Source organism: Excalfactoria chinensis, chromosome 3 (assembly GCF_039878825.1).
Source record: "Excalfactoria chinensis isolate bCotChi1 chromosome 3, bCotChi1.hap2, whole genome shotgun sequence".
NCBI classification, from domain to species: Eukaryota; Metazoa; Chordata; class Aves; order Galliformes; family Phasianidae; genus Excalfactoria; species Excalfactoria chinensis.
The window spans coordinates 34,516,889-34,532,569 of record NC_092827.1 but is presented as its reverse complement, the minus strand read 5'-3'; positions in this window follow the sequence as shown (position 1 = coordinate 34,532,569).

The window sequence follows — 15,681 nt, the reverse complement described above, 5'->3', positions numbered from 1 at the left end:
GGTTATTTCTCCCAAGGTGTAGGATTCTAATGTTCAAGTCTTGCTGAATAGCAGCGCAGCCTTTCAGTGTGTGAGCCACCTCTCCCAGCTTTGTATCATCAGCAAATTTGCCGAGGGTGCACTCTAACTCCTTCATCCAGGCTGTTGATTAAGATGTTGAACAGTACCAAATCCAGCACTGAGCCCTGGGGAACAAAAGCTACAGGCCTCCAACTAGATTCTGGTTCACTGATCATAGTAACCTGAGCGCTGCTAGTCAGACAGTTCTCAGTCCACTTCACTGTCCACTAATCTCTACCACACTTCCTGAGCTTACCTTTGAGGATGTTATACGAGACAGTGTCAAAGGCCTGATGACATGTAAATTCCAAGTTGCCTTTAAAGAAAAGGCTAAACTTTTAGATGTTATTGTCACCTCTGAAATATGATTTAGACTGTTGAATAACTTAATGCCTTTTGAAAATTTTGCCTGCCGCCAATAGAATGATTGGGTTCTGTGTGAAAAAGGAGGTTTAACTTCATCTCTTGAACTCCTGAACTTTTTGGCTTAATGCTTGTTCAGGCAACTATAGTTTTCAGACAAAAACGATACTTTGAAAATCCTTTATTTTTGCAGAGTTCAGCAGTGAGACTTGTTGGGGTGAAGACTGAGTGAGCATTCCTAGACTTATGAACTTCCCTAGGGATATTTGATGCAAATCCTATCCTGTGAAACATAATATTTGGAAATTGAGGTCTAAACTATTCTTTTGAATGTAGAAGATTTTAAAATATCTTCAATTTGATTCAGGTATAGGAAAGTATAGCAACTGATAAAGATGGGGCATGCTTTTCACAAAAAAGTAAATTCTTCCCATAGCTAAAATCAAAACCTCAGTTACGATCCTTTTTTAGACAATGAAGCCCGTCTTTTTTTGGTAAAAATAAATAGATAAATAAATAAACAATAGTAATAATATTAATAATAGCTGGGCAGAAGCCAATGGGATGAGGTTCAACAAGACCAAATACCGAGTCCTGCACTTTGGCCACAACAACCCCAGGCAGCGCTATAGGCTTGGGGTAGAGTGGCTGGAGGACTGTGTGGAGGAAATGGACCTGGGGGTACTGATTGATGCACAGCTGAACATGAGCTGACGGTGTGCCTGGGTGGCCAAGAAGGCCAACGGCATCCTGGCTTGCATCAAAAACAGTGTTACTAGAAGGAACAAGGAGGTAATTGTCCCCCTGTACTCGACACTAGTGAGGCCACACCTCGAGTACTGTGTTCAGTTTTGGGCCCCTCACTGCAAGAAAGACATTGAGGCCCTGGAACGTGTTCAGAGGAGGGCTACGAAGCTGGTGAGGGGTCTGGAGCACATGCCTTATGAGGAGCGGCTGATGGAGCTGGGATTGTTCAGCCTGGAGAAGAGGAGGCTCAGGGGAGACCTTATAGCTCTCTATAACTTTTTGAAGAGAGGTTGTGGTGAGCTGGGGGTTGGCCTCTTCTCTCATGTAGACAGTGATAGAACTAGAGGGAATGGTTTCAAGCTGCGCCAGGGGAGATTCAGACTGGACATCAGGAAGTATTACTTCTCAGAAAGGGTAGTCAGGCACTGGAATGCACTGCCCAGGGAGGTAGTGGAGTCACCGACCATGGGGGTGTTTAATATACGTTTGGATGTTGTGTTGAGGGATATGATTTAGCTGAGAAGTATTGGTGATGGTTGGACTGGATGATCTTTTAGGTCTTTTCCAACCTTGATAATTCTGTGATTCTGTGATTCTGTGATAGTAATAATAGTAATAAACTTCTGTATTGTGTCCTTCTATTTCAAGGAGCAAAAATTAACTGTACCAAAATCTCATTCTCCTATGAGGGCACTGCAGCAAAGTAACACATTCTCACTGTGAAAAGAATTGTGGATGTTTACAGCAAAAATATATCTACTCCAGTATCCTTGAAAATCTTTCAATAATCTGAGTCCAAACTGCTTTTTTGACCTATCACCAGCTGATGATGGCAATCTTTCATAGTGCAAATACTAATTGTAAAAAAATGAGTTGCAATCCTAATTATGTAGAAGACACATTCACGGTCTAGATGGAATGCTCACTAACGTTGTTGTTCATGGTAATAAACGGGCTCGCAGCCAAAGAAAATTTTTAATGACTAATAGAATTCTGGTTTTCTGTAGAAGATAACTTTGATTATCTTCACTTGTTCTTACTTATAGCACACATCAAAAACAACAACAAAAAGCCACACCACAGGTACCTTCTCATGTTGAAAAGTGTAGGTATTTTGAAGGCTGAGGTTTTTTTTCTTTTATGAAAAGAACAACCTTGAATTCTTGCTTTGTGACAGTGCTGAGGAAAGATGCTATTTTTCTGGAAAGAAAAATGTGGCGCTGTTTTTCTCCATTCTCTCTGAACTTATGAAGAAGAATCTTACAAAGGTTCTTTCAGAGCTCTTTCTTTCTCTGGCCTATAAAATAATGTTACCTGCTATGTTTATTATTTCTGGCTGCACTGCATTTGTAAAGCATCTGAAATATGTGCAGCAGTCAGAGAATCTTGATATGCTAGAAATGACGTCTGTATGCTTAAACTTGCTGCTGTTGTGCTCAAAATTATTCAGCTGCTGATGCATACAAAAGAAAACTGTTTTCAGAAAGATTCACATATTTGTGAGTGAGACTTGATGGGAGAGTCTCCAAGATGCATTTTGCTATCAACACTATCACATATTTCATCTTTAAAAAAAATGAGAAACTAGTGTTAATGTGTTAATGTGGTAAACAGCAGTTTTAATCAGACTGCCTTGTAGTTTGCAGTTGGGGCTGTCATGAACTCCAGCAATGGGTGAAATGAAAAACATCACATTAATATCTACTTCTGAGGAGTCACGAAATTCTTAAGTTTCAAAAGAGCACATAGATATATGTGCACAAAATCCCTTTGATACTATTCAGCCTACACTTATGTGTAAAGGTGAGTAAAGAATCATGTAATTGCCTTTTGGGACCAGCCTTCATGAAAGGCCTACCAAGTACTTCATTAACATTAACATGTTCAGTGTGTGAAAAGCTTTGAATATGAGCTAACTTCAGTTGCCTGGGGGTTTTTAGTTTTACACATGCTGCATAGCTAGACATTCCCATCTCCTTCTCACTCTTTCTTATCTTCTGCTCCTTTTTTCCTGCCACATGTCACTAATGTAATCAGAGGCCAATAGGGCAACTCACTCTCAGCTCTGATATTGAAAAATATAGTAAATGATCAAAGCTCAGGGCCAGTGTGAGCACCTGGTTGTCTTTGATCAGCATCATTAGTTATGACAAGCAGGAATCCTCTTGTCCTCTCAGAAAAGTGTTCACACTGGTGGTATATTTATTTTGGTTTCATACTGAGTATAAAAGTAGACTTGTGATTAAAACCTGCAGCACTCTGCTGGAAAGCAAAACTGCCTCAAAATGATGGGGATGGAGTGCATGTACCTTAAAAATGAAAACAATAGCATGATGCTTTTAGCCCACATTGTCCTTGTCAAAAAAAAATTCAGACTGTCTAGAATAAATAAATGTAGCTTTATGATTGAAGGATAAAATGTAGGAGCTGCAAGCATAAGGAAAATGAACAATTTATAGTCTCCATTTCAATCTTATTGTCATATTAGACTGTACTTATTTTTGTGGCTAGAAAGATTTTCTCATATTCATTTTTTATCTTCTTTTCATAGAGTGTAAAAACATTCTGCTACAGAATGGTTTATGAAATTGCAAGCTTCTCACAAATTTTAATGTGTGATTGGCTTATTCCCTGCAGATTGATTGGTTTTTGTCCAAATATATTTTCAAATTTTGGTTACAGTGTGTTTTCAATGAAACTGTCTAAACTAGTTTAGATTTCATGGTTTTTGTTGTTGTTGTTGTTTTAATGTTGTCTTATATCAGTGAGTTCCATAGGTGAATTATTGCTGTGTGAGGAAGCAGAAATCTTTGAATAGTTTCATGTTTTCTGCCTCCACTCCTGCTCCGTGGTATCAGAAGGGGTAGGACAGAAGTGACATTTAACTTGCTCATTTGAATTTTCTCATGTTGTAAATTATTTTCCTCTTTCTAATGCTTTGTATTTCAAATTAAATTGTACATAATTGCGTGAAAATAACAAACAGTAGGGAAATCAGGAATATTAGATAATAAGTGAGAAATCACAGCCAGTCTAGGTGGTAAATTGTCCATTAATAATAATAGTAAGAAGAAAAAAAAAAAAACAAAGGACTGTTCTGCTCCAGTGATTTTCTACCTGTTATCTGACATTCTTCGTAATACTTACATGATTTTATTCACTAAATAGAAGTTCTGAATTACATTTTACAAGAATTTTCCTCCATCTCCTTGTCTCTTTCTCTCTCCTCCCTTTCATTTTTTTTCTCTTTCTCATTAGCTTTATATTTAAATACAAATAAATATTTTACATCTATGTTATATATCTTATACACAAAAGCAAAAAAAAAAATAAAAATCTACTCTCCAGATTTAAACATTTCTAAAACAGCAACTCTTGATAATTGATAATTGATATTTCCCTTATACCCCAAATTTTCAGTGTGTTAGACTGTGACTCTTGACCAACATGTTAGTTTTGTTAAGAAGTTATCACACATATGAATGATGATGATTAACTGTGCTTCCCAATAATAACAGACAAAAAAATAAAAAAAATTTACACAAACTAAGCCATGTGTGAAGGTAGCAGTGACATACCTCTGTAAACTGTTCAACATAGACTATTTGGTCTATGGAAGTAATTTCTACAAGGATTATACTGAAAAACTTGATGTTTCCTATTTTCTTGAAGTATTAAAAAAAAATCTCTATTTTTAACAATCTCTCTTTGATCTTTTAGCTTTTACACTTCAAGTGACAAGTTACAATCCACTCATCTTCATGTTTTGAATCTTTTAAATTTATAAGAGATAAAATGAATTATGTTACCTTATTTCCTATTTAACTATTAATGTATTTAGGAAAAATTATAAGATTAAGGGCCTTTATAGATTAAATCAGCAATAAAATGGCTAACATTACTTCTGAATAAATTTTAGTTGTGGCTTGGGTACTAAGTATCTCTGTAGCCCCCTTCTCTCTAGAGTATATGTCCTCAGAAATGATATATCTGTCATGCTGATCTACTCATCACTTTTCTTGAGTGATCACTGATGGCTTTTATTTGCACTGCAGTTCCATCAAAGACAGTGTGGGCAGTGAACAAGCACTTCTTAAGACCACCCAAGATAAACACAGACTATATGGAAAGAAATATTAAATATAAATGGGGAAAATTTTGTCTTACTCATAGACATTTTGCAGAGATGGAATTGAAATATCCAGTTCAGTTTGCCCTCCTATGGGATTGAATTTCGTGTTCAGTCCTGCCACCCATCTGTTTGAGTTACATCATATTGTTCTCATAAACGATCTTTAGTTTTCCAAACAGCTCTAAAAAAACAAGTGAGTTAATTGTCTGGATTTTATAAACTCATATGCTGTCTCTTTAGGCAGTACTTCCTTTTTGTTTTTTCATTCTATGTTGGTTGAAATCTCATTTAGTTGCAACATCATGAACCTAATGCTGCAGACATATGGATATTTAGGGCAGCATGTTATTGACAAATTCTCTAGACAAATGATTTATTATGTACATCAATGGACAACCCTTGTTCTGTCTGTGAAGCCTGTGTTCTCAGCTCTGTTCATCTGAGAGAGACGTGCTGTGCACAAAAGGGTATGTGGGCTGTTTTATCCAACCCAACCGTCTACAGAGCTATGTATTTCATTCTCATTTATGCATGCTTTAACCCCTTCAATCTGTACTTTGACCTGCGAGTATGCCATTTCTAACTGAATCACACTTAAATATGTGTTTCTCAAGCGGAAGGACAATTCTGGAGTGGGGAAAAATCACCTCTCCCTTAACAAGTATGATTGCTCAGAGATCAAGTTTGAAAAATGATATGCTAAGCCCTGTTAGAGGGTTTTTAATGCAGATGAACACTGGTGACTCCAGAGAGTCTGAACGTGTAAATATTTATCACACAACTCACTGCTGTTGCTAGTAAAGCCAGATCCTCTGAATTCTGTACATAAAAAAAAAAATCAAAAAGTCTACAAAAGCTGTATATTGATGGCATCTTGCATAGTGTTTCTAAGTAAGACTGGTATTTATAATCATCTAAAAATATAAGTTTCATCAGAGAATGTATGTCTCAATCTCTCAGAAAGCAAAACACAAAGTCATTGCCTGGAAAGAATCACCTAACAGTATCTGTAAGAGATGTACTGTACATGAGCTCTGACTAAAAGCAAAATACTTAATTCACTTTCTATAAAAGGTTGAGCTTTCTCCCTAAGTTTCAGTGGAAAAGAGTAAGGTTCTTGAGTGACGTGAGATCAGATGCAGAAAGTCCCTAGGGATACTTCTTGTAAAGGCTTCAGAAATTGTATGCTGGCAAGTACAAGACATATCTCATGGCATATGCAGGAATGAAGTTATACTTAACGCAAGCATAATTTAACATATTGAATGTACTCTTTTTAACAGCTGCCATAATAAATAATTGTATAATATAATTAGTTTTCTCAGATTTCCCTGTGCAGCACTGCTTACAGTACAGCCTCTTTGTTAAATTCATAGCACAGCTTTTTTATATATGGTCTTAACCAATCTAATCTCCAACACATTCTTCATGTGCAATGCAGATTGCAATGTAATTTATTTATTTATTTATTAAAAGTTTTGACCATGTTGGTGAGTGCAAAGCTGAAGATCAGAAATCTGGCTTCAGCTAAAAGATTCTCAGTTTGGAACTGGAATATGTGGCAAATTCACAGGGGCACACCCTGTGACTCCTTCTTCAGTCAATGCAGTGAAAAGGAGAGAATCCTTTTAGGTTTTAGATACTAAAAGGGTATTTATATATATTTATACATAAGCCAGTAGAAGAAATGATGAGTTCATAACATGTTATATAGCTGCAAATCAGAAATTTGATTGAAATCTTAAGATTCAAGGCTTCTTTATTCTAATTACTGTCCCAGTATTTGCAAAAACGTGGATAAATTTTTGTCATCTTAAAAATAAGTCTTCAATTACAAATGTGTCATTTTCAGATTTGGGGGGATTTTTTTTCACTGTTGACAAATTTTCTGCTCTGTCTATAACATTAGTAACCTACGCAGGAGAAAAAGTGACTCGACAAAATGCAAAACATTCGCTTCATAGTGCTTTAGCAACAGAAGTTTCTAAATTTTGAGAATGTTTTGTTATCTCTATCCATATTTTTGCAGTAATAGTAGATCATGTGTAATTATTATTTTTTTTTTTTTTTCTTTTGGCAATTAACAGATATTAACTTACAATTGAAAGGCAGGCAGTTGAACAAAGGAGATTTGCCTTTAGCTATAAGTTCAATCATGAACATCCAATCTGTGATTTACCTCAAGCAATCTTGTATGATGGGATTTATGCTACTTAACTTTTGGAAGTGTCATAGCCAAGAGTAACATCAGTTCTGCATATCTAAACTAGTTTTATGTGGAGATTCACCATATTCTAAAGTTGTTGAAATGAATTAAACTTTAGTGGAATCTTTCCACCCCAATAGACAGTACTCAGAATCCATAGCTTGATCTAGCTGATTGACTTTTGGATTGCTCCAAATACATGAATTGTGTCTAGACCTATAAAATCATCTCTGGAACTTCACAGAGAGAGGAGGATAATGATCTGATTACAGAACCAGGACCCAGAGATTACCATGACAATATTTTTCTGCTATTTTTCTGACAACTATTGTACAAAAATTATGAAGTGATATAAACAGAGGTCATACTGTCAGAATCTTAAAATGTGCAAGCTGAAGGCCCTATTTGTCGTTCATTTCAGCTATCCTTTAAGGACCAGCTCACTTTACAATGCATTTCTTTTTTTATGAGAAAGTGTCAGCTACAAAAGGCAGTCAGAGATAGATACCAGTGCTTGAACATTAGAGGATATTGGAGAAAAACATACACATGCACACACATATGTATTAAAATACATACATATCCATATATGTGTTTATATGATTGTTAATATATGAAATGAATATACAGCTGTAAGATATGAACTACAGAATAGTATAAATATTTAATTTCTTTCAAGTATTGCAATATACATTTTTCTATAATGAGTTTATAAACTTCTAATGCAGTTAATAGCTTGAATGAAACCCTTGACTGCTGGGAAAGCAGAAGACAAGAAACAGGAGATTTCAAAAAGCTGAATAAGTTGTGGACACTGTTCCCTATAACTAAATTTATTCTCCATATCTTACAAAGTCCTAATATGTCTTCCACATCTAAAAAATAGGAAAGAAACAAATTCAATATACTACAAATTTTTATTTCCCATTATAAATTGTTTGTATCTGCACAGAGTGAAACTAAAGGTTTCTTATACACTTCAAATCTGAACTCAGCTTGAAACTCGCTTTAAAAGAACTTCATTATAAATAATCTTCTATTTTTTCAAAGAATAAGCCTCCTCTGTTTCATAAATAATTCTGAACAGTTTAATTGAATGTGTTTTTCCATTTTTATCATTCTGACTTTATCTGATGTTCTGTCCTTCCAAATTTTACCTGATAATTTCATACAACTGAAAAATTGACCCTGTAGAAGTTTCTCAGTACTTTTTGATGGGTTCTGTATTAATAGGATGTTCTGCTTCCTAAGAAAATATTTACAATGACACAGTAATTTGCATGCATTGATACATCATATTTTTTGAGAGGCATGCCTAATGTGTATAATTTTTGTATTTAAAGGCATAAAATTTTGAAAAGGACTAATCATATCCTGCATTATCACTTGATGAGACAGTATCAACAATCTATTTTAAGTGACAAGCAATCTGTACAAGAAGGTTTGCCTCTATTATATGTCAGTTAAAAAATAAAATCAATCTCTTTCAGATTATGCATTTGAGGGAGGCATAAGGACTGTTGCTAAAAATCAGTGGAAAATATAATGATGATTTTGAAACTTCCTGAAAACTGAATTGGAAAATGTTCAGATAAATTGAGTGCTAATAAAACCTCAGAAATTATTATTTCAAAATGGCACTGCAACACCTCTTTTCTGAAGCTATGGACAGTAGAGGGTTCTGGAGCTTTATACAGGATTGGATGTTTAGCTTTTAATGATGCTCACTGTAGTACTCTGCCCTGATAATCCACTCAGCACTTGTAATATTGGTGGATATTTTGACATCTCAACACATTCTTGTTTTTCTACTCAGTATTTCCCAAGTTAGAAATCTTTTTTCACTCAATAGTGATTTATCTAACTTCATGTCAACTATTTTCACTTACCAAAAAATCAGTAGGAAAACATGCTCAAGAACAAATACATGTTTTCTATGTTATAATGTCCATTAATCACAGACTATAAAAGCATTCTGTAAAGAATGCATTTATATCAGCAATAAAAGAATAAGGACTTTGTGCTTATCTTGCAAGTACTTATGATGACTCTAGATGCTAATATTTGGTTAACGGAATTATCTCTGCATATTCTTAGAAAAACTAGTGAGGTCTTAAAATCCAGCAATAAAATATACTGCAGAAAACATGATTTTATGAATTAGTTTTGAATCTTTCCATCTGATGGCATGGCTTATCATTCCTGATGTACAATTTTATATAATGAATGTATCAGAAATATGATGCATAGTACTTCTGAAGACTAAAACAGTTGCAGGTAAAGCATCCATTTTATAATAGTGGAACTTACGTACTTAAGAGATGAATAATTGATTACGATATAAACTATTTCCTTAAGTAATTAAATCAATTATCCTCTACTTGTTGTCTTTGGAGGGATTTTTTTGTTTGTTTGTTTGTTTGTTTGTTTGTTTGTTTGTTTTGTGTGTGTGTGTGATTTTTTTTTGTTTCTTTTGTTTAGTTTTGTGTATTTCTTTTTTTCTCTACTTGCTTGACTGTCAGTCATTCTAGTACTCACTTTAAAAGTACCTTCGGCAATTATCAAGTAGCAAACAAGGATGCCCCAGGATCTTAGTAGCAATTTTCACTCTCCTTTAAGTTCCCCTTCTGATGTTTATATTACCAACTTTCCTCAAATTTTGCAGCAAGTACTTTCAAACATCTATTGAATATATTCTACATAAAGTAAAAATAATAATAATTAAAAAAAAAAGAACAAACAAACAAGCAAAAAAAGTGATATTTTAATTAAAACCTTAAGAATAACAGTACGTATTCCAGTGAAACTAATATTTTGTCCCACAGTCAAGAGAAGCTAAAGCTTTACTGGAAACTGAATAACAGAGTACTCGATGATAAAAAAGGGAAAATACAGATTTCATCATTTTAATTGTAAGAATGTTGAACTTCATTCCATTCTGAAGAAATACAGATTATACACACAGGATTTTGCTTTTTACATTCTTATCTCTGAAACAAGATTCAAAGTGAAAATTTAATCAATAAACTTAATATAAGTGCATATCACATTACTTGTATCTGTTAACTTCATTTGTATATCTATTATGGATTTCTTTTATCTCCATTACTTGCATTCAGTAGACTGCTCTCCAGGAAGGATGAGCTATTCTCTAAAGATAACTGATTTTTAATTTGACAAGAGATAGGAGGATGTCTACATGATGAACTTAAACTAAAAATGAATGTTTTGAAAACAAATGGTAAAGAAAAAAATCTCAAATTATAACATCAAAATCTTCTCTTGATTTGTCTTTAATATGCAATGAAAAATAAAGTACATAATTTATTTTTTCTCACAATGTATGTACTATGCGGTATATATTTTAAAGTGATATTAGATTAGATATCTATTTTGCTACTAAACACATATCATCAATATTTTAGTATAGGGAATAAAAAAAATAAAATAGATATAATCAGTAAGCACATCTATTCAGTTGCTGCACAGAGCTAACTTTTGATCATGTGAATTTACCCATATGCAACTATTAGCCAATTATTTATGTCTATGCTCATTAATTAAGCATCACTAGTATTTTGAAATAATTGTCTGATTTTCACCAGATACATCAGAGAGTTGGGCTGAGGTTTGCAGAGGCTGGAAAAAATATCTAAAAGGAATCTCAGGAAGTTCAAGAGGAGAATGTAACATCTGGCCCCTAGGGAAGAATGATGCCATTCTGGGGATCGGGCATTTGGAAAGCAGTTCTGCAGAGAGCACCTTGCGGCCATAGTGATCACAAGTGGAACATAAGCAGCAAAGAAATTTTTGAAACTACACATTTTGAAATAATAGTACTGACTTTGACTTCAAAATAATGAAGGGGTAAAGATTTCTCTCTTTCATCATACAAAGAAGCAACTCATGAAGCACAAGGAGAAGGAGCTATTTTCGTAGGGATAGATGTACAAAACTGATTTCTTTTAAAAACCTTGGATTTTTACTCCTCTATTCCCACTATTGTTTCTATACATTGTTACATTTGTATATTTAGTGCTTATAGCAAAGGTAAAGTGGTGTAGGGGAGCCTGCTTTGGCAGGGGGGTTGAACTTGATGATCTCTGGAGGTCCCTTACAACCCCTACAATTCTGTGATTCTGTAAAGATTGTTAATATTTGGAAATAACTGTTTGAAGGAATGAAGCTTTTTCCTACCAACACTCTTTGCAAAGGGGCTCTATTTCGTTTATTCTAACTGTAGATCAAAGATAATTCTATACATATAGTTATTAATTCCTCAGTAACGATATAAACACTTGAGATGATGAGCAGTCTATCATGCTAACTTAACTGCTTGAAAGATATATTATGCTTATGACTGTTACTACTAACAATTATCACCTTCTTTGCAGCTTATCTTTGTTTCATCTTCCAGGATTAAGACTTCTATTTGCCATCTAACTACCATTTCTTATCATTTTTCTTCCCAGTATTTCATTGATAACTACAAAGTTACTTTCTATTATAAAATTATTTAAAATAAGGTGAAAATAATATTTGTATATATAAACATATATTCCATTTCAGTACAGTTTTCTGTTTTATAGTATACTGTTGCATTTTATTTAAAGAAAATATTCCCACAATTTTAGTGTGTATTGTTGATGTTTTCTGCATCTTAACTCCCCACCCGATGCTTCCCAAAAACTACTAACATACAAAATATTTTACTTCTCCTTTCCCGAGAAACCATAATGTCATGCAATTAGAATGTAATTGGCCTAAGGTGATGGTTTTGCATGCAGATTTGAATTATGTCATCAATACTCCACAGGCAGAGAACACTTAGTAAAATGATGGCTGGAAGGTACTCTGGGTTTTAATAAGGAGGGCAAGGTTTTCAGGAACTCTACCATGTGATTACATAACATAGCAGGTGATATAGTGCACGTCAAATATAGAAATTATGATCTCAGAAGGAATAGAAAGGTGTTTTCATAGAAGAAGGTGGTAGACCTAGAAATACCAAATATATTTCATGTTGTCACAGCTGTCTTTTAAAATATACAAAAAGTGCAGGTATAACACATTAAACACAAGGGTAGATCAAAACATTTCATAGACTGATATAACTCTGCTCAATTACATTTTATTTTGGAATGGTGATTACAAGTAAAGGAATACTGACCTCAAACTTGGCAAGTCACAGCTAATGCTATTGCAAGTTTTTTACCATATTTGAAGTGAATTGTGTAAGGGTTATGAAAGTATTCATAAGAGTTCAAAAAGTTTAAAAGACATCTTTGGCATTTTGCAGAGAAAATGATAAAGAAATATTTAATTTACTTCATAGCTTTAGCTGAGTACTATGACAAAGGAGAAAATTTTAGATGTTTTTTCTCTAACTTTAAAACATAATGTCATTTAAAAAGGAGTGTCAGACTGGTTTTAATGATGCTTCACAGAACACTGAAAAGTGATGATGACTGTTACAGACTAAATTGTTGACATTATTCCTTAACCACTTTAGCATCAAATAACTACGCTTTTCTCCATGGGTTTTGAATTTTTTTATGGTCTTGAGTATGTGAACAGAGGTGAAAAACAGAAACTGATGGTTTCTATGGTTAGTATTTGTAAACACATATTGTAAGTTGGCAAAAAAACAAAACAACAACAACAAAAAAAAACAAGCATGAAACGTTTAGCACTGGGTTTTCTAAAATTTTAATATAATTGGGACAGAAATGAAAAACATTTTGAAATTTGCATTGTGAGACTGAAACCAAAATACATTCTTGAGCTGCTAATTAACCCTTCTGCATTCATTTAGACTTTATTTATCTATGCTTACCTGTGTTGGGAAGGCTTACCGATGAAAAGAAAAATTACACAAGGTAAGCAGATGAACAATTCTAAATGCTGGAACTTCCATGAATCTGTGAACATTTAAATCACTTAAGCATGTGAGAATTTTCATTGATGTTGCAGATATTATTCCTCTGCTGAATTTAAGCACATGCTTAAAGGATTTGTTTGTCCGGGGCTTGTGAGCAGGAGCTGATCCTGGATTTTTTTTTTTTTTTTTCAAGTGGACATAGACCTATGCAAGTGTGTAGTCAATAAATAAACGGATGAAAGTGTAGCATAGTTAAGATGGTACTCTACAGGTCTTATAGTTGGAAAGATTATCGTGGTGGAAAAGAGACAATCAAAGAAGAAATGCTCACCTGTATCCAAGCATCTAGACACACAATGGAAAACTCCAAAATGGAGGGATCTCCGGAATGAAATCCTTCCCCCATGGTTATCAGACCTTGGATGGGATCTAGGAGGAGTGGAGCAAGGCTCCACACCTTCCAGCCACACAAGTGAATTGCCTTCACCTCCCATGGCTGACCCAGTCCTTGCTTCGGATGATCAGTCAGTGGTAGATCACTGCACTGTAGATCACTGCACCTAGTATAAGCTTGGAATAGCACTCTGAAATGCAGAGAGGTCACATAAATTAGTTATGTCAACTTTCTGCCTTTTTAATTGATCTTTCAGTCATCTCCTTTAATGCTTTAAGAATCTCAAAGTTTTAAGGAAGATTACTTCTCACTAGATCACAGTTTTCATAGTAAAATATATAATATAATATATAATGTTATAATTATAATAATTATATATATATAATATTATATATTATAATATATTATAATAATGTTATAATTATAATATATAATATATAATATAATATATAATGTTCAATAACAACTCCATCAGGAATTAGTAAAGGGCAAGTCTATTGAAGATATATGTAGGATCATTTTTAAAAAAGTAACAAGAAATTAAAAAAGTAACAAGAAATTAGACTTTCATTCTGAGTTGTTATTGTCAATGTTTCTTTTCTCTTTTGGAACTGCTTTTTTTTTTTTTTTTTTTTTTTTTTTTTTTTTTTTTTTTTTTTTTTTTTTCCCCCTTTCTTGCAAGCTTCAAGATAGTTTCACATGAGAATTTTTGAGCCCGTTCTAAAAACTTAGATGTCATCTTCAAAAGTAATGCCTCCTATTTTATTATGTTGGCCCATGATGTCAGAAGCAGATGTTTGTGATATAGGAGGGTGAAAATTCGTGACATTATATCTGGTTGCCGCGTGGCAAATGACAGCAGAAGGGCAGTCTAGCAAAATGGTATCTAACATGGAAGATCAGATGAAGCAAAGCTGTATCATGGAATTCCTCCATGTACTAAAAAAAAGGCAACTACTGACATTCATCAGGGCTTTCTGAATGTTTACGGAGACCAAACAGTTTATATGAGCACAGTGAAGTAGTGAAGGATGCATTTCAGTAATGGTAAAAGTGACAGTGGTGACATTTGCTGGTTCAGATTTTTAGGAGTGTGGCATGTAGGCTGTTTATTGCTTGTGAAAATGCTTTGCTAATGGTAGTGACTGTGTTGAAAAATAGTGCTCTGTAGATGAGAATCTGTCAAATAGTGTTACTGTGCTCTATGCATCTGTTGTAGTTTCTATGGAAATAAGTAGGAGACATTACTTTAAGAGTGGCCTATGAATATGTCAGTCTTTTCTGAAAAATTTTATCAAGATTAAGACAGATTTAACTTATGCATTTCAGTGTATCCTCTTAATCACCAGTTTTGGAAAGACATAATCATGTTTCTTTAATAAAATTAAATAGATCAATCTGTAGATTTCTCATTGTATTAACTTTTTGAAACAAAGACTGCTTGTGTCTTCTGTATTGTGTCTAGAAAAAATGGCGAGAATGTATATTTATTTCAGAATATACAACCTAAGACCATAAGCTGTCTATATAGAATATGGTGAAATATTTTATTAACAACCTCTCTGGGTACAGTCCGGCAATCAAATGTTTCCCACATGAATGAGAATATAGCTGTTGTGCATCACTAAAATATAAACATACTGATGATATTTTGGCTCAAATGCCTGTTATATAGTCCCTTTTAAAGATACAGCTCTGTGTACTGTGATTGCAATGCAACAATGACAAAGGGAGTGGAGCCTTATATTAAAGTAAGAGAAAAGAAGAATATAGAAGATTTTCCATATCTTCCTTAATAGAAGAGACTCTGGCCTGTATTTTTTCCATTAACAAGTTCCCCTCTTTACTACAGATCTTTTTCAGTGTTTTACTTTACAGTTAAACTCCCTGAGACCTGA